The sequence below is a fragment of the Nelumbo lutea genome, chromosome 4 (genome assembly GCF_056320005.1).
Source record: "Nelumbo lutea isolate HS-2025 chromosome 4, American lotus-T2T, whole genome shotgun sequence".
In the NCBI taxonomy this organism is placed as follows: Eukaryota; Viridiplantae; Streptophyta; class Magnoliopsida; order Proteales; family Nelumbonaceae; genus Nelumbo; species Nelumbo lutea.
The window spans coordinates 52,796,971-52,813,127 of record NC_142687.1 but is presented as its reverse complement, the minus strand read 5'-3'; the positions used below and the strand labels follow the sequence as shown (position 1 = coordinate 52,813,127).

General features: G+C 46.3%; 33 non-coding genes and 1 pseudogene across 33 annotated transcripts; all 34 read left to right on the top strand.

Moving 5' to 3' along the window:
- Positions 1–213: 213 nt before the first annotated feature.
- Positions 214–332, top strand: LOC148859801 (5S ribosomal RNA). The gene has a single exon (XR_016095810.1). It is a non-coding gene; the product is annotated as a 5S ribosomal RNA (ribosomal RNA).
- A 359-nt stretch (positions 333–691) lies between these two features.
- On the top strand, positions 692–810 carry LOC148859800 (5S ribosomal RNA). Its single transcript, XR_016096150.1, has one exon. It is a non-coding gene; the product is annotated as a 5S ribosomal RNA (ribosomal RNA).
- A 359-nt stretch (positions 811–1,169) lies between these two features.
- LOC148859799 (5S ribosomal RNA) lies at positions 1,170–1,288 on the top strand. The gene has a single exon (XR_016096259.1). It is a non-coding gene; the product is annotated as a 5S ribosomal RNA (ribosomal RNA).
- Positions 1,289–1,647: 359 nt separating this feature from the next.
- Positions 1,648–1,766, top strand: LOC148859798 (5S ribosomal RNA). The gene has a single exon (XR_016095389.1). It is a non-coding gene; the product is annotated as a 5S ribosomal RNA (ribosomal RNA).
- A 359-nt stretch (positions 1,767–2,125) lies between these two features.
- LOC148859797 (5S ribosomal RNA) lies at positions 2,126–2,244 on the top strand. The gene has a single exon (XR_016096453.1). It is a non-coding gene; the product is annotated as a 5S ribosomal RNA (ribosomal RNA).
- Positions 2,245–2,603: 359 nt separating this feature from the next.
- LOC148859796 (5S ribosomal RNA) lies at positions 2,604–2,722 on the top strand. The gene has a single exon (XR_016097276.1). It is a non-coding gene; the product is annotated as a 5S ribosomal RNA (ribosomal RNA).
- A 359-nt stretch (positions 2,723–3,081) lies between these two features.
- On the top strand, positions 3,082–3,200 carry LOC148859795 (5S ribosomal RNA). Its single transcript, XR_016096965.1, has one exon. It is a non-coding gene; the product is annotated as a 5S ribosomal RNA (ribosomal RNA).
- Positions 3,201–3,559: 359 nt separating this feature from the next.
- LOC148859794 (5S ribosomal RNA) lies at positions 3,560–3,678 on the top strand. The gene has a single exon (XR_016096258.1). It is a non-coding gene; the product is annotated as a 5S ribosomal RNA (ribosomal RNA).
- A 359-nt stretch (positions 3,679–4,037) lies between these two features.
- On the top strand, positions 4,038–4,157 carry LOC148859793 (5S ribosomal RNA). Its single transcript, XR_016097651.1, has one exon. It is a non-coding gene; the product is annotated as a 5S ribosomal RNA (ribosomal RNA).
- A 359-nt stretch (positions 4,158–4,516) lies between these two features.
- LOC148859792 (5S ribosomal RNA) lies at positions 4,517–4,635 on the top strand. Its single transcript, XR_016097664.1, has one exon. It is a non-coding gene; the product is annotated as a 5S ribosomal RNA (ribosomal RNA).
- Positions 4,636–4,994: 359 nt separating this feature from the next.
- On the top strand, positions 4,995–5,113 carry LOC148859791 (5S ribosomal RNA). The gene has a single exon (XR_016095388.1). It is a non-coding gene; the product is annotated as a 5S ribosomal RNA (ribosomal RNA).
- A 359-nt stretch (positions 5,114–5,472) lies between these two features.
- Positions 5,473–5,591, top strand: LOC148859790 (5S ribosomal RNA). Its single transcript, XR_016095387.1, has one exon. It is a non-coding gene; the product is annotated as a 5S ribosomal RNA (ribosomal RNA).
- A 359-nt stretch (positions 5,592–5,950) lies between these two features.
- Positions 5,951–6,069, top strand: LOC148859789 (5S ribosomal RNA). The gene has a single exon (XR_016097299.1). It is a non-coding gene; the product is annotated as a 5S ribosomal RNA (ribosomal RNA).
- Positions 6,070–6,428: 359 nt separating this feature from the next.
- LOC148859788 (5S ribosomal RNA) lies at positions 6,429–6,547 on the top strand. Its single transcript, XR_016096379.1, has one exon. It is a non-coding gene; the product is annotated as a 5S ribosomal RNA (ribosomal RNA).
- Positions 6,548–6,906: 359 nt separating this feature from the next.
- LOC148859787 (5S ribosomal RNA) lies at positions 6,907–7,025 on the top strand. Its single transcript, XR_016095790.1, has one exon. It is a non-coding gene; the product is annotated as a 5S ribosomal RNA (ribosomal RNA).
- Positions 7,026–7,384: 359 nt separating this feature from the next.
- Positions 7,385–7,503, top strand: LOC148859786 (5S ribosomal RNA). Its single transcript, XR_016096061.1, has one exon. It is a non-coding gene; the product is annotated as a 5S ribosomal RNA (ribosomal RNA).
- A 359-nt stretch (positions 7,504–7,862) lies between these two features.
- LOC148859785 (5S ribosomal RNA) lies at positions 7,863–7,981 on the top strand. Its single transcript, XR_016097767.1, has one exon. It is a non-coding gene; the product is annotated as a 5S ribosomal RNA (ribosomal RNA).
- A 359-nt stretch (positions 7,982–8,340) lies between these two features.
- On the top strand, positions 8,341–8,459 carry LOC148859784 (5S ribosomal RNA). The gene has a single exon (XR_016095382.1). It is a non-coding gene; the product is annotated as a 5S ribosomal RNA (ribosomal RNA).
- A 359-nt stretch (positions 8,460–8,818) lies between these two features.
- On the top strand, positions 8,819–8,939 carry LOC148859783 (5S ribosomal RNA). The gene has a single exon (XR_016097352.1). It is a non-coding gene; the product is annotated as a 5S ribosomal RNA (ribosomal RNA).
- A 359-nt stretch (positions 8,940–9,298) lies between these two features.
- On the top strand, positions 9,299–9,417 carry LOC148859782 (5S ribosomal RNA). Its single transcript, XR_016095372.1, has one exon. It is a non-coding gene; the product is annotated as a 5S ribosomal RNA (ribosomal RNA).
- A 359-nt stretch (positions 9,418–9,776) lies between these two features.
- On the top strand, positions 9,777–9,895 carry LOC148859781 (5S ribosomal RNA). The gene has a single exon (XR_016096378.1). It is a non-coding gene; the product is annotated as a 5S ribosomal RNA (ribosomal RNA).
- Positions 9,896–10,254: 359 nt separating this feature from the next.
- On the top strand, positions 10,255–10,373 carry LOC148859780 (5S ribosomal RNA). Its single transcript, XR_016097186.1, has one exon. It is a non-coding gene; the product is annotated as a 5S ribosomal RNA (ribosomal RNA).
- Positions 10,374–10,732: 359 nt separating this feature from the next.
- Positions 10,733–10,851, top strand: LOC148859779 (5S ribosomal RNA). Its single transcript, XR_016096784.1, has one exon. It is a non-coding gene; the product is annotated as a 5S ribosomal RNA (ribosomal RNA).
- Positions 10,852–11,210: 359 nt separating this feature from the next.
- Positions 11,211–11,329, top strand: LOC148859778 (5S ribosomal RNA). The gene has a single exon (XR_016096225.1). It is a non-coding gene; the product is annotated as a 5S ribosomal RNA (ribosomal RNA).
- A 359-nt stretch (positions 11,330–11,688) lies between these two features.
- On the top strand, positions 11,689–11,807 carry LOC148859777 (5S ribosomal RNA). The gene has a single exon (XR_016095361.1). It is a non-coding gene; the product is annotated as a 5S ribosomal RNA (ribosomal RNA).
- Positions 11,808–12,166: 359 nt separating this feature from the next.
- On the top strand, positions 12,167–12,285 carry LOC148859776 (5S ribosomal RNA; annotated as a pseudogene).
- Positions 12,286–12,644: 359 nt separating this feature from the next.
- On the top strand, positions 12,645–12,763 carry LOC148859775 (5S ribosomal RNA). The gene has a single exon (XR_016097844.1). It is a non-coding gene; the product is annotated as a 5S ribosomal RNA (ribosomal RNA).
- Positions 12,764–13,122: 359 nt separating this feature from the next.
- LOC148859774 (5S ribosomal RNA) lies at positions 13,123–13,244 on the top strand. Its single transcript, XR_016097962.1, has one exon. It is a non-coding gene; the product is annotated as a 5S ribosomal RNA (ribosomal RNA).
- Positions 13,245–13,603: 359 nt separating this feature from the next.
- On the top strand, positions 13,604–13,722 carry LOC148859773 (5S ribosomal RNA). The gene has a single exon (XR_016095746.1). It is a non-coding gene; the product is annotated as a 5S ribosomal RNA (ribosomal RNA).
- A 359-nt stretch (positions 13,723–14,081) lies between these two features.
- LOC148859772 (5S ribosomal RNA) lies at positions 14,082–14,200 on the top strand. The gene has a single exon (XR_016096896.1). It is a non-coding gene; the product is annotated as a 5S ribosomal RNA (ribosomal RNA).
- A 359-nt stretch (positions 14,201–14,559) lies between these two features.
- LOC148859771 (5S ribosomal RNA) lies at positions 14,560–14,678 on the top strand. The gene has a single exon (XR_016097592.1). It is a non-coding gene; the product is annotated as a 5S ribosomal RNA (ribosomal RNA).
- A 359-nt stretch (positions 14,679–15,037) lies between these two features.
- On the top strand, positions 15,038–15,156 carry LOC148859770 (5S ribosomal RNA). The gene has a single exon (XR_016095625.1). It is a non-coding gene; the product is annotated as a 5S ribosomal RNA (ribosomal RNA).
- Positions 15,157–15,515: 359 nt separating this feature from the next.
- LOC148859769 (5S ribosomal RNA) lies at positions 15,516–15,634 on the top strand. Its single transcript, XR_016097945.1, has one exon. It is a non-coding gene; the product is annotated as a 5S ribosomal RNA (ribosomal RNA).
- A 359-nt stretch (positions 15,635–15,993) lies between these two features.
- Positions 15,994–16,112, top strand: LOC148859768 (5S ribosomal RNA). The gene has a single exon (XR_016095358.1). It is a non-coding gene; the product is annotated as a 5S ribosomal RNA (ribosomal RNA).
- The last annotated feature ends 45 nt before the right edge of the window (positions 16,113–16,157 follow it).

Sequence of the window (16,157 nt, the reverse complement as noted above, 5' to 3'; positions counted from 1 at the left end):
TTGGCATTCGTCGTGCATTGTGGGCCCCGCGATATTACTACATTTATCCGGGGATGCGGCAGATCTAGAAAGGAATAACTCCGCTCACCTGGGAGCTTGTGCACGGTTACCAAGGGAGGAAAGTTGCATACACCGTTTTTTCAAGTCTGAAAGAATTAATGGAGGGGAGCAAGATAGTGAGTGCATAAAGATTAAAGCGAACAAGAAGAAAACGGGTGCGATCATACTAGCACTAATGCACCGGATCCCATCAGAACTCCGAAGTTAAGCGTGCTTGGGCGAGAGTAGTACTAGGATGGGTGACCTCCTGGGAAGTCCTCGTGTTGCACCCCAATTTTATTAATATTTTATTTTTGATATACTATTTGCAAATTCCATATGTCGTTTCGGCGAGACAACTGGAAACAACTTGCCGGATACTCGGACCATTTGCGGAACGACCGTCATTACTGAATGGGAACGGTGCAAAAGCGGGCTTTTGGCATTCGTCGTGCATTGTGGGCCCCGCGATATTACTACATTTATCCGGGGATGCGGCAGATCTAGAAAGGAATAACTCCGCTCACCTGGGAGCTTGTGCACGGTAACCAAGGGAGGAAAGTTGCATATACCGTTTTTTCAAATCTGAAAGAATTAACGGAGGGGAGCAAGATAATGAGTGCATAAAGATTAAAACGAACAAGAAGCAAACGGGTGCGATCATACCAACACTAATGCACCGGATCCCATCAGAACTCCGAAGTTAAGCGTGCTTGGGCGAGAGTAGTACTAGGATGGGTGACCTCCTGGGAAGTCCTCGTGTTGCACCCCAATTTTATTAATATTTTATTTTTGATATACTATTTGCAAATTCCATATGTCGTTTCGGCGAGACAACTGGAAACAACGTGCCGGATACTCGGACCATTTGCGGAACGACCGTCATTACTGAATGGGAACGGTGCAAAACCGGGCTTTTGGCATTCGTCGTGCATTGTGGGCCCCGCGATATTACTACATTTATCCGGGGATGCGGCAGATCTAGAAAGGAATAACTCCGCTCACCTGGGAGCTTGTGCACGGTAACCAAGGGAGGAAAGTTGCATATACCGTTTTTTCAAATCTGAAAGAATTAACGGAGGGGAGCAAGATAATGAGTGCATAAAGATTAAAACGAACAAGAAGCAAACGGGTGCGATCATACCAGCACTAATGCACCGGATCCCATCAGAACTCCGAAGTTAAGCGTGCTTGGGCGAGAGTAGTTCTAGGATGGGTGACCTCCTGGGAAGTCCTCGTGTTGCACCCCAATTTTATTAATATTTTATTTTTGATATACTATTTGCAAATTCCATATGTCGTTTCGGCGAGACAACTGGAAACAACGTGCCGGATACTCGGACCATTTGCGGAACGACCGTCATTACTGAATGGGAACGGTGCAAAACCGGGCTTTTGGCATTCGTCGTGCATTGTGGGCCCCGCGATATTACTACATTTATCCGGGGATGCGGCAGATCTAGAAAGGAATAACTCCGCTCACCTGGGAGCTTGTGCACGGTTACCAAGGGAGGAAAGTTGCATACACCGTTTTTTCAAGTCTGAAAGAATTAATGGAGGGGAGCAAGATAGTGAGTGCATAAAGATTAAAGCGAACAAGAAGAAAACGGGTGCGATCATACCAGCACTAATGCACCGGATCCCATCAGAACTCCGAAGTTAAGCGTGCTTGGGCGAGAGTAGTACTAGGATGGGTGACCTCCTGGGAAGTCCTCGTGTTGCACCCCAATTTTATTAATATTTTATTTTTGATATACTATTTGCAAATTCCATATGTCGTTTCGGCGAGACAACAGGAAACAACGTGCCGGATACTCGGACCATTTGCGGAACGACTGTCATTACTGAATGGGAACGGTGCAAAACCGGGCTTTTGGCATTCGTCGTGCATTGTGGGCCCCGCGATATTACTACATTTATCCGGGGATGCGGCAGATCTAGAAAGGAATAACTCCGCTCACCTGGGAGCTTGTGCACGGTAACCAAGGGAGGAAAGTTGCATATACCGTTTTTTCAAATCTGAAAGAATTAACGGAGGGGAGCAAGATAATGAGTGCATAAAGATTAAAACGAACAAGAAGCAAACGGGTGCGATCATACCAGCACTAATGCACCGGATCCCATCAGAACTCCGAAGTTAAGCGTGCTTGGGCGAGAGTAGTTCTAAGATGGGTGACCTCCTGGGAAGTCCTCGTGTTGCACCCCAATTTTATTAATATTTTATTTTTGATATACTATTTGCAAATTCCATATGTCGTTTCGGCGAGACAACTGGAAACAACGTGCCGGATACTCGGACCATTTGCGGAACGACCGTCATTACTGAATGGGAACGGTGCAAAACCGGGCTTTTGGCATTCGTCGTGCATTGTGGGCCCCGCGATATTACTACATTTATCCGGGGATGCGGCAGATCTAGAAAGGAATAACTCCGCTCACCTGGGAGCTTGTGCACGGTTACCAAGGGAGGAAAGTTGCATACACCGTTTTTTCAAATCTGAAAGAATTAACGGAGGGGAGCAAGATAATGAGTGCATAAAGATGAAAACGAACAAGAAGCAAACGGGTGCGATCATACCAACACTAATGCACCGGATCCCATCAGAACTCCGAAGTTAAGCGTGCTTGGGCGATAGTAGTACTAGGATGGGTGACCTCCTGGGAAGTCCTCGTGTTGCACCCCAATTTTATTAATATTTTATTTTTGATATACTATTTGCAAATTCCATATGTCGTTTCGGCGAGACAACTGGAAACAACGTGCCGGATACTCGGACCATTTGCGGAACGACCGTCATTACTGAATGGGAACGGTGCAAAACCGGGCTTTTGGCATTCGTCGTGCATTGTGGGCCCCGCGATATTACTACATTTATCCGGGGATGCGGCAGATCTAGAAAGGAATAACTCCGCTCACCTGGGAGCTTGTTCACGGTTACCAAGGGAGGAAAGTTGCATACACCGTTTTTTCAAATCTGAAAGAATTAACGGAGGGGAGCAAGATAATGAGTGCATAAAGATTAAAGCGAACAAGAAGCAAACAGGTGCGATCATACCAGCACTAATGCAACGGATCCCATCAGAACTCCGAAGTTAAGCGTGCTTGGGCGAGAGTAGTACTAGGATGGGTGACCTCCTGGGAAGTCCTCGTGTTGCACCCCAATTTTATTAATATTTTATTTTTGATATACTATTTGCAAATTCCATATGTCGTTTCGGCGAGACAACAGGAAACAACGTGCCGGATACTCGGACCATTTGCGGAACGACTGTCATTACTGAATGGGAACGGTGCAAAACCGGGCTTTTGGCATTCGTCGTGCATTGTGGGCCCCGCGATATTACTACATTTATCCGGGGATGCGGCAGATCTAGAAAGGAATAACTCCGCTCACCTGGGAGCTTGTGCACGGTAACCAAGGGAGGAAAGTTGCATATACCGTTTTTTCAAATCTGAAAAAATTAACGGAGGGGAGCAAGATAATGAGTGCATAAAGATTAAAACGAACAAGAAGCAAACGGGTGCGATCATACCAGCACTAATGCACCGGATCCCATCAGAACTCCGAAGTTAAGCGTGCTTGGGCGAGAGTAGTTCTAGGATGGGTGACCTCCTGGGAAGTCCTCGTGTTGCACCCCAATTTTATTAATATTTTATTTTTGATATACTATTTGCAAATTCCATATGTCGTTTCGGCGAGACAACTGGAAACAACGTGCCGGATACTCGGACCATTTGCGGAACGACCGTCATTACTGAATGGGAACGGTGCAAAACCGGGCTTTTGGCATTCGTCGTGCATTGTGGGCCCCGCGATATTACTACATTTATCCGGGGATGCGGCAGATCTAGAAAGGAATAACTCCGCTCACCTGGGAGCTTGTGCACGGTTACCAAGGGAGGAAAGTTGCATACACCGTTTTTTCAAGTCTGAAAGAATTAATGGAGGGGAGCAAGATAGTGAGTGCATAAAGATTAAAGCGAACAAGAAGAAAACGGGTGCGATCATACCAGCACTAATGCACCGGATCCCATCAGAACTCCTTTAGTTAAGCGTGCTTGGGCGAGAGTAGTACTAGGATGGGTGACCTCCTGGGAAGTCCTCGTGTTGCACCCCAATTTTATTAATATTTTATTTTTGATATACTATTTGCAAATTCCATATGTCGTTTCGGCGAGACAACAGGAAACAACGTGCCGGATACTCGGACCATTTGCGGAACGACTGTCATTACTGAATGGGAACGGTGCAAAACCGGGCTTTTGGCATTCGTCGTGCATTGTGGGCCCCGCGATATTACTACATTTATCCGGGGATGCGGCAGATCTAGAAAGGAATAACTCCGCTCACCTGGGAGCTTGTGCACGGTAACCAAGGGAGGAAAGTTGCATATACCGTTTTTTCAAATCTGAAAGAATTAACGGAGGGGAGCAAGATAATGAGTGCATAAAGATTAAAACGAACAAGAAGCAAACGGGTGCGATCATACCAGCACTAATGCACCGGATCCCATCAGAACTCCGAAGTTAAGCGTGCTTGGGCGAGAGTAGTTCTAGGATCGGTGACCTCCTGGGAAGTCCTCGTGTTGCACCCCAATTTTATTAATATTTTATTTTTGATATACTATTTGCAAATTCCATATGTCGTTTCGGCGAGACAACTGGAAACAACGTGCCGGATACTCGGACCATTTGCGGAACGACCGTCATTACTGAATGGGAACGGTGCAAAACCGGGCTTTTGGCATTCGTCGTGCATTGTGGGCCCCGCGATATTACTACATTTATCCGGGGATGCGGCAGATCTAGAAAGGAATAACTCCGCTCACCTGGGAGCTTGTGCACGGTTACCAAGGGAGGAAAGTTGCATACACCGTTTTTTCAAATCTGAATGAATTAACGGAGGGGAGCAAGATAATGAGTGCATAAAGATTAAAGCGAACAAGAAGCAAATGGGTGCGATCATACCAGCACTAATGCACCGGATCCCATCAGAACTCCGAAGTTAAGCGTGCTTGGGCGAGAGTAGTACTAGGATGGGTGACCTCCTGGGAAGTCCTCGTGTTGCACCCCAATTTTATTAATATTTTATTTTTGATATACTATTTGCAAATTCCATATGTCGTTTCGGCGAGACAACTGGAAACAACGTGCCGGATACTCGGACCATTTGCGGAACGACCGTCATTACTGAATGGGAACGGTGCAAAACCGGGCTTTTGGCATTCGTCGTGCATTGTGGGCCCCGCGATATTACTACATTTATCCGGGGATGCGGCAGATCTAGAAAGGAATAACTCCGCTCACCTGGGAGCTTGTGCACGGTTACCAAGGGAGGAAAGTTGCATACACCGTTTTTTCAAATCTGAAAGAATTAACGGAGGGGAGCAAGATAATGAGTGCATAAAGATTAAAACGAACAAGAAGCAAACGGGTGCGATCATACCAGCACTAATGCACCGGATCCCATCAGAACTCCGAAGTTAAGCGTGCTTGGGCGAGAGTAGTACTAGGATGGGTGACCTCCTGGGAAGTCCTCGTGTTGCACCCCAATTTTATTAATATTTTATTTTTGATATACTATTTGCAAATTCCATATGTCGTTTCGGCGAGACAACTGGAAACAACGTGCCGGATACTCGGACCATTTGCGGAACGACCGTCATTACTGAATGGGAACGGTGCAAAACCGGGCTTTTGGCATTCGTCGTGCATTGTGGGCCCCGCGATATTACTACATTTATCCGGGGATGCGGCAGATCTAGAAAGGAATAACTCCGCTCACCTGGGAGCTTGTGCACGGTTACCAAGGGAGGAAAGTTGCATACACCGTTTTTTCAAGTCTGAAAGAATTAATGGAGGGGAGCAAGATAGTGAGTGTATAAAGATTAAAGCGAACAAGAGGAAAACGGGTGCGATCATACCAGCACTAATGCACCGGATCCCATCAGAACTCCGAAATTAAGCGTGCTTGGGCGAGAGTAGTATTAGGATGGGTGACCTCCTGGGAAGTCCTCGTGTTGCACCTCAATTTTATTAATATTTTATTTTTGATATACTATTTGCAAATTCCATATGTCGTTTCGGCGAGACAACTGGAAACAACGTGCCGGATACTCGGACCATTTGCGGAACGACCGTCATTACTGAATGGGAACGGTGCAAAACCGGGCTTTTGGCATTCGTCGTGCATTGTGGGCCCCGCGATATTACTACATTTATCCGGGGATGCGGCAGATCTAGAAAGGAATAACTCAGCTCACCTGGGAGCTTGTGCACGGTTACCAAGGGAGGAAAGTTGCATACACCGTTTTTTCAAGTCTGAAAGAATTAATGGAGGGGAGCAAGATAGTGAGTGCATAAAGATTAAAGCGAACAAGAAGAAAACGGGTGCGATCATACCAGCACTAATGCACCGGATCCCATCAGAACTCCGAAATTAAGCGTGCTTGGGCGAGAGTAGTACTAGGATGGGTGACCTCCTGGGAAGTCCTCGTGTTGCACCCCAATTTTATTAATATTTTATTTTTGATATAATATTTGCAAATTCCATATGTCGTTTCGGCGGGACAACTGGAAACAACGTGCCGAATACTCGGACCATTTGCGGAACGACCGTCATTACTGAATGGGAACGGTGCAAAACCGGGCTTTTGGCATTCGTCGTGCATTGTGGGCCCCGCGATATTACTACATTTATCCGGGGATGCGGCAGATCTAGAAAGGAATAACTCCGCTCACCTGGGAGCTTGTGCACGGTAACCAAGGGAGGAAAGTTGTATACACCGTTTTTTCAAATCTGAAAGAATTAACGGAGGGGAGCAAGATAATGAGTGCATAAAGATTAAAACGAACAAGAAGCAAACGGGTGCGATCATACCAGCACTAATGCACCGGATCCCATCAGAACTCCGAAGTTAAGCGTGCTTGGGCGAGAGTAGTACTAGGATGGGTGGCCTCCTGGGAAGTCCTCGTGTTGCACCCCAATTTTATTAATATTTTATTTTTGATATACTATTTGCAAATTCCATATGTCGTTTCGGCGAGACAACTGGAAACAACGTGCCGGATACTCGGACCATTTGCGGAACGACCGTCATTACTGAATGGGAACGGTGCAAAACCGGGCTTTTGGCATTCGTCGTGCATTGTGGGCCCCGCGATATTACTACATTTATCCGGGGATGCGGCAGATCTAGAAAGGAATAACTCCGCTCACCTGGGAGCTTGTGCACGGTCACCAAGGGAGGAAAGTTGCATACACCGTTTTTTAAAATCTGAAAGAATTAACGGAGGGGAGCAAGATAATGAGTGCATAAAGATTAAAGCGAACAAGAAACAAACGGGTGCGATCATACCAGCACTAATGCACCGGATCCCATCAGAACTCCGAAGTTAAGCGTGCTTGGGCGAGAGTAGTACTAGGATGGGTGACCTCCTGGGAAGTCCTCGTGTTGCACCACAATTTTATTAATATTTTATTTTTGATATACTATTTGCAAATTCCATATGTCGTTTCGGCGAGACAACTGGAAACAACGTGCCGGATACTCGCACCATTTGCGGAACGACCGTCATTACTGAATGGGAACGGTGCAAAACCGGGCTTTTGGCATTCGTCGTGCATTGTGGGCCCCGCGATATTACTACATTTATCCGGGGATGCGGCAGATCTAGAAAGGAATAACTCCGCTCACCTGGGAGCTTGTGCACGGTAACCAAGGGAGGAAAGTTGCATATACCGTTTTTTCAAATCTGAAAGAATTAACGGAGGGGAGCAAGATAATGAGTGCATAAAGATTAAAACGAATAAGAAGCAAACGGGTGCGATCATACCAGCACTAATGCACCGGATCCCATCAGAACTCCGAAGTTAAGCGTGCTTGGGCGAGAGTAGAACTAGGATGGGTGACCTCCTGGGAAGTCCTCTTGTTGCACCCCAATTTTATTAATATTTTATTTTTGATATACTATTTGCAAATTCCATATGTCGTTTCGGCGAGACAACTGGAAACAACGTGCCGGATACTCGGACCATTTGCGGAACGACCGTCATTACTGAATGGGAACGGTGGAAAACCGGGCTTTTGGCATTCGTCGTGCATTGTGGGCCCCGCGATATTACTACATTTATCCGGGGATGCGGCAGATCTAGAAAGGAATAACTCCGCTCACCTGGGAGCTTGTGCACGGTTACCAAGGGAGGAAAGTTGCATACACCGTTTTTTCAAATCTGAAAGAATTAACGGAGGGGAGCAAGATAATGAGTGCATAAAGATTAAAGCGAACAAGAAGCAAACGGGTGCGATCATACCAGCACTAATGCACCGGATCCCATCAGAACTCCGAAGTTAAGCGTGCTTGGGCGAGAGTAGTACTAGGATGGGTGACCTCCTGGGAAGTCCTCGTGTTGCACCCCAATTTTATTAATATTTTATTTTTGATATACTATTTGCAAATTCCATATGTCGTTTCGGCGAGACAACTGGAAACAACGTGCCGGATACTCGGACCATTTGCGGAACGACCGTCATTACTGAATGGGAACGGTGCAAAACCGGGCTTTTGGCATTCGTCGTGCATTGTGGGCCCCGCGATATTACTACATTTATCCGGGGATGCGGCAGATCTAGAAAGGAATAACTCCGCTCACCTGGGAGCTTGTGCACGGTAACCAAGGGAGGAAAGTTGCATATACCGTTTTTTCAAATCTGAAAGAATTAACGGAGGGGAGCAAGATAATGAGTGCATAAAGATTAAAACGAACAAGAAGCAAACGGGTGCGATCATACCAGCACTAATGCACCGGATCCCATCAGAACTCCGAAGTTAAGCGTGCTTGGGCGAGAGTAGTACACTAGGATGGGTGACCTCCTGGGAAGTCCTCGTGTTGCACCCCAATTTTATTAATATTTTATTTTTGATATACTATTTGCAAATTCCATATGTCGTTTCGGCGAGACAACTGGAAACAACGTGCCGGATACTCGGACCATTTGCGGAACGACCGTCATTACTGAATGGGAACGGTGCAAAACCGGGCTTTTGGCATTCGTCGTGCATTGTGGGCCCCGCGATATTACTACATTTATCCGGGGATGCGGCAGATCTAGAAAGGAATAACTCCGCTCACCTGGGAGCTTGTGCACGGTTACCAAGGGAGGAAAGTTGCATACACCGTTTTTTCAAATCTGAAAGAATTAACGGAGGGGAGCAAGATAATGAGTGCATAAAGATTAAAACGAACAAGAAGCAAATGGGTGCGATCATACCAGCACTAATGCACCGGATCCCATCAGAACTCCGAAGTTAAGCGTGCTTGGGCGAGAGTAGTACTAGGATGGGTGACCTCCTGGGAAGTCCTCGTGTTGCACCCCAATTTTATTAATATTTTATTTTTTATATACTATTTGCAAATTCCATATGTCGTTTCGGCGAGACAACTGGAAACAACGTGCCGGATACTCGGACCATTTGCGGAACGACCGTCATTACTGAATGGGAACGGTGCAAAACCGGGCTTTTGGCATTCGTCGTGCATTGTGGGACCCGCGATATTACTACATTTATCCGGGGATGCGGCAGATCTAGAAAGGAATAACTCCGCTCACCTGGGAGCTTGTGCACGGTTACCAAGGGAGGAAAGTTGCATACACCGTTTTTTCAAGTCTGAAAGAATTAATGGAGGGGAGCAAGATAGTGAGTGCATAAAGATTAAAGCGAACAAGAAGAAAACGGGTGCGATCATACCAGCACTAATGCACCGGATCCCATCAGAACTCCGAAATTAAGCGTGCTTGGGCGAGAGTAGTACTAGGATGGGTGACCTCCTGGGAAGTCCTCGTGTTGCACCCCAATTTTATTAATATTTTATTTTTGATATACTATTTGCAAATTCCATATGTCGTTTCGGCGAGACAACTGGAAACAACGTGCCGGATACTCGGACCATTTGCGGAACGACCGTCATTACTGAATGGGAACGGTGCAAAACCGGGCTTTTGGCATTCGTCGTGCATTGTGGGCCCCGCGATATTACTACATTTATCCGGGGATGCGGCAGATCTAGAAAGGAATAACTCCGCTCACCTGGGAGCTTGTACACGGTAACCAAGGGAGGAAAGTTGTATACACCGTTTTTTCAAATCTGAAAGAATTAACGGAGGGGAGCAAGATAGTGAGTGCATAAAGATTAAAGCGAACAAGAAGCAAACGGGTGCTATCATACCAGCACTAATGCACCGGATCCCATCAGAACCCCGAAGTTAAGCGTGCTTGGGCGAGAGTAGTACTAGGATGGGTGACCTCCTGGGAAGTCCTCGTGTTGCACCCCAATTTTATTAATATTTTATTTTTGATATACTATTTGCAAATTCCATATGTCGTTTCGGCGAGACAACTGGAAACAACGTGCCGGATACTCGGACCATTTGCGGAATGACCGTCATTACTGAATGGGAACGGTGCAAAACCGGGCTTTTGGCATTCGTCGTGCATTGTGGGCCCCGCGATATTACTACATTTATCCGGGGATGCGGCAGATCTAGAAAGGAATAACTCCGCTCACCTGGGAGCTTGTGCACGGTAACCAAGGGAGGAAAGTTGCATATACCGTTTTTTCAAATCTGAAAGAATTAACGGAGGGGAGCAAGATAATGAGTGCATAAAGATTAAAACGAACAAGAAGCAAACGGGTGCGATCATACCAGCACTAATGCACCGGATCCCATCAGAACTCCGAAGTTAAGCGTGCTTGGGCGAGAGTAGAACTAGGATGGGTGACCTCATGGGAAGTCCTCGTGTTGCACCCCAATTTTATTAATATTTTATTTTTGATATACTATTTGCAAATTCCATATGTCGTTTCGGCGATACAACTGGAAACAACGTGCTGGATACTCGGACCATTTGCGGAACGACCGTCATTACTGAATGGGAACGGTGCAAAACCGGGCTTTTGGCTTTCGTCGTGCATTGTGGGCCCCGCGATATTACTACATTTATCCGGGGATGCGGCAGATCTAGAAAGGAATAACTCCGCTCACCTGGGAGCTTGTGCACGGTTACCAAGGGAGGAAAGTTGCATACACCGTTTTTTCAAATCTGAAAGAATTAACGGAGGGGAGCAAGATAATGAGTGCATAAAGATTAAAGCGAACAAGAAGCAAACGGGTGCGATCATACCAGCACTAATGCACCGGATCCCATCAGAACTCCGAAGTTAAGCGTGCTTGGGCGAGAGTAGTACTAGGATGGGTGACCTCCTGGGAAGTCCTCGTGGTGCACCCCAATTTTATTAATATTTTATTTTTGATATACTATTTGCAAATTCCATATGTCGTTTCGGCGAGACAACTGGAAACAACGTGCCGGATACTCGGACCATTTGCGGAACGACCGTCATTACTGAATGGGAACGGTGCAAAACCGGGCTTTTGGCATTCGTCGTGCATTGTGGGCCCCGCGATATTACTACATTTATCCGGGGATGCGGCAGATCTAGAAAGGAATAACTCCGCTCACCTGGGAGCTTGTGCACGGTAACCAAGGGAGGAAAGTTGCATATACCGTTTTTTCAAATCTGAAAGAATTAACGGAGGGGAGCAAGATAATGAGTGCATAAAGATTAAAACGAACAAGAAGCAAACGGGTGCGATCATACCAGCACTAATGCACCGGATCCCATCAGAACTCCGAAGTTAAGCGTGCTTGGGCGAGAGTAGTACTAGGATGGGTGACCTCCTGGGAAGTCCTCGTGTTGCACCCCAATTTTATTAATATTTTATTTTTGATATACTATTTGCAAATTCCATATGTCGTTTCGGCGAGACAACTGGAAACAACGTGCCTGATACTCGGACCATTTGCGGAACGACCGTCATTACTGAATGGGAACGGTGCAAAACCGGGCTTTTGGCATTCGTCGTGCATTGTGGGCCCCGCGATATTACTACATTTATCCGGGGATGTGGCAGATCTAGAAAGGAATAACTCCGCTCACCTGGGAGCTTGTGCACGGTTACCAAGGGAGGAAAGTTGCATACACCGTTTTTTCAAGTCTGAAAGAATTAATGGAGGGGAGCAAGCTAGTGAGTGCATAAAGATTAAAGCGAACAAGAAGAAAACGGGTGCGATCATACCAGCACTAATGCACCGTATCCCATCAGAACTCCGAAATTAAGCGTGCTTGGGCGAGAGTAGTATTAGGATGGGTGACCTTCTGGGAAGTCCTCGTGTTGCACCCCAATTTTATTAATATTTTATTTTTGATATACTATTTGCAAATTCCATATGTCGTTTCGGCGAGACAACTGGAAACAACGTGCCGGATACTCGGACCATTTGCGGAACGACCGTCATTACTGAATGGGAACGGTGCAAAACCGGGCTTTTGGCATTCGTCGTGCATTGTGGGCCCCGCGATATTACTACATTTATCCGGGGATGCGGCAGATCTAGAAAGGAATAACTCCGCTCACCTGGGAGCTTGTGCACGGTAACCAAGGGAGCAAAGTTTTATACACCGTTTTTTCAAATCTGAAAGAATTAACGGAGGGGAGCAAGATAATGAGTGCATAAAGATTAAAGCGAACAAGAAGCAAACGGGTGCTATCATACCAGCACTAATGCACCGTATCCCATCAGAACTCCGAAGTTAAGCGTGCTTGGGCGAGACTAGTACTAGGATGGGTGACCTCCTGGGAAGTCCTCGTGTTGCACCCCAATTTTATTAATATTTTATTTTTGATATACTATTTGCAAATTCCATATGTCGTTTCGGCGAGACAACTGGAAACAACGTGCCGGATACTCGGACCATTTGCGGAACGACCGTCATTACTGAATGGGAACGGTGCAAAACTGGGCTTTTGGCATTCGTCGTGCATTGTGGGCCCCGCGATATTACTACATTTATCCGGGGATGCGGCAGATCTAGAAAGGAATAACTCCGCTCACCTGGGAGCTTGTGCACGGTAACCAAGGGAGGAAAGTTGCATATACCATTTTTTCAAATCTGACAGAATTAACGGAGGGGAGCAAGATAATGAGTGCATAAAGATTAAAACGAACAAGAAGCAAACGGGTGCGATCATACCAGCACAAATGCACCGGATCCCATCAGAACTCCGAAATTAAGCGTGCTTGGGCGAGAGTAGTAGTACTAGGATGGGTGACCTCCTGGGAAGTCCTCGTGTTGCACCCCAATTTTATTAATATTTTATTTTTGATATACTATTTGCAAATTCCATATGTCGTTTCGGCGAGACAACTGGAAACAACGTGCCGGATACTCGGACCATTTGCGGAACGACCGTCATTACTGAATGGGAACGGTGCAAAACCGGGCTTTTGGCATTCGTCGTGCATTGTGGGCCCCGCGATATTACTACATTTATCCGGGGATGCGGCAGATCTAGAAAGGAATAACTCCGCTCACCTGGGAGCTTGTGCACGGTCACCAAGGGAGGAAAGTTGCATACCCCGTTTTTTCAAATCTGAAAGAATTAACGGAGGGGAGCAAGATAATGAGTGCATAAAGATTAAAGCGAACAAGAAGCAAACGGGTGCGATCATACCAGCACTAATGCACCGGATCCCATCAGAACTCCGAAGTTAAGCGTGCTTGGGCGAGAGTAGTACTAGGATGGGTGACCTCCTGGGAAGTCCTTGTGTTGCACCCCAATTTTATTAATATTTTATTTTTGATATACTATTTGCAAATTCCATATGTCGTTTCGGCGAGACAACTGGAAACAACGTGCCGGATACTCGGACCATTTGCGGAACGACCGTCATTACTGAATGGGAACGGTGCAAAACCGGGCTTTTGGCATTCGTCGTGCATTGTGTGCCCCGCGATATTACTACATTTATCCGGAGATGCGGCAGATCTAGAAAGGAATAACTCCGCTCACCTGGGAGCTTGTGCACGGTTACCAAGGGAGGAAAGTTGCATACACCGTTTTTTCATGTCTGAAAGAATTAATGGAGGGGAGCAAGATAGTGAGTGCATAAAGATTAAAGCGAACAAGAAGAAAACGGGTGCGATCATACCAGCACTAATGCACCGGATCCCATCAGAACTCCGAAATTAAGCGTGCTTGGGCGAGAGTAGTATTAGGATGGGTGACCTCCTGGGAAGTCCTCGTGTTGCACCCCAATTTTATTAATATTTTATTTTTGATATACTATTTGCAAATTCCATATGTCGTTTCGGCGAGACAACTGGAAACAACGTGCCGGATACTCGGACCATTTGCGGAACGACCGTCATTACTGAATGGGAACGGTGCAAAACCGGGCTTTTGGCATTCGTCGTGCATTGTGGGCCCCGCGATATTACTACATTTATCCGGGGATGCGGCAGATCTAGAAAGGAATAACTCCGCTCACCTGGGAGCTTGTGCACGGTAACCAAGGGAGGAAAGTTTTATACACCGTTTTTTCAAATCTGAAAGAATTAACGGAGGGGAGCAAGATAATGAGTGCATAAAGATTAAAGCGAACAAGAAGCAAACGGGTGCTATCATACCAGCACTAATGCACCGTATCCCATCAGAACTCCGAAGTTAAGCGTGCTTGGGCGAGAGTAGTACTAGGATGGGTGACCTCCTGGGAAGTCCTCGTGTTGCACCCCAATTTTATTAATATTTTATTTTTGATATACTATTTGCAAATTCCATATGTCGTTTCGGCGAGACAACTGGAAACAACGTGCCGGATACTCGGACCATTTGCGGAACGACCGTCATTACTGAATGGGAACGGTGCAAAACCGGGCTTTTGGCATTCGTCGTGCATTGTGGGCCCCGCGATATTACTACATTTATCCGGGGATGCGGAAGATCTAGAAAGGAATAACTCCGCTCACCTGGGAGCTTGTGCACGGTAACCAAGGGAGGAAAGTTGCATATACCGTTTTTTCAAATCTGAAAGAATTAACGGAGGGGAGCAAGATAATGAGTGCATAAAGATTAAAACGAACAAGAAGCAAACGGGTGCGATCATACCAGCACTAATGCACCGGATCCCATCAGAACTCCGAAGTTAAGCGTGCTTGGGCGAGAGTAGTACTAGGATGGGTGACCTCTTGGGAATTCCTCGTGTTGCACCCCAATTTTATTAATATTTTATTTTTGATATACTTTTTGCAAATTCCATATGTCGTTTCGGCGAGACAACTGGAAACAACGTGCCGGATACTCGGACCATTTGCGGAACGACCGTCATTACTGAATGGGAACGGTGCAAAACCGGGCTTTTGGCATTCGTCGTGCATTGTGGGCCCCGCGATATTACTACATTTATCCGGGGATGCGGCAGATCTAGAAAGGAATAACTCCGCTCACCTGGGAGCTTGTGCACGGTCACCAAGGGAGGAAAGTTGCATACACCGTTTTTTCAAATCTGAAAGAATTAACGGAGGGGAGCAAGATAATGAGTGCATAAAGATTAAAGCGAACAAGAAGCAAACGGGTGCTATCATACCAGCACTAATGCACCGTATCCCATCAGAACTCCGAAGTTAAGCGTGCTTGGGCGAGAGTAGTACTAGGATGGGTGACCTCCTGAGAAGTCCTTGTGTTGCACCCCAATTTTATTAATATTTTATTTTTGATATACTATTTGCAAATTCCATATGTCGTTTCGGCGAGACAACTGGAAACAACGTGCCGGATACTCGGACCATTTGCGGAACGACCGTCATTACTGAATGGGAACGGTGCAAAACCGGGCTTTTGGCATTCGTCGTGCATTGTGGGCCCCGCGATATTACTACATTTATCCGGGGATGCGGCAGATCTAAAAAGGAATAACTCCGCTCACCTGGGAGCTTGTGCACGGTAACCAAGGGAGGAAAGTTGCATATACCGTTTTTTCAAATCTGAAAGAATTAACGGAGGGGAGCAAGATAATGAGTGCATAAAGATTAAAACGAACAAGAAGCAAACGGGTGCGATCATACCAGCACTAATGCACCGGATCCCATCAGAACTCCGAAGTTAAGCGTGCTTGGGCGAGAGTAGTACTAGGATGGGTGACCTCCTGGGAAGTCCTCGTGTTGCACCCCAATTTTATTAATATTTTATTTTTGATATACTATTTGCAAATTCCA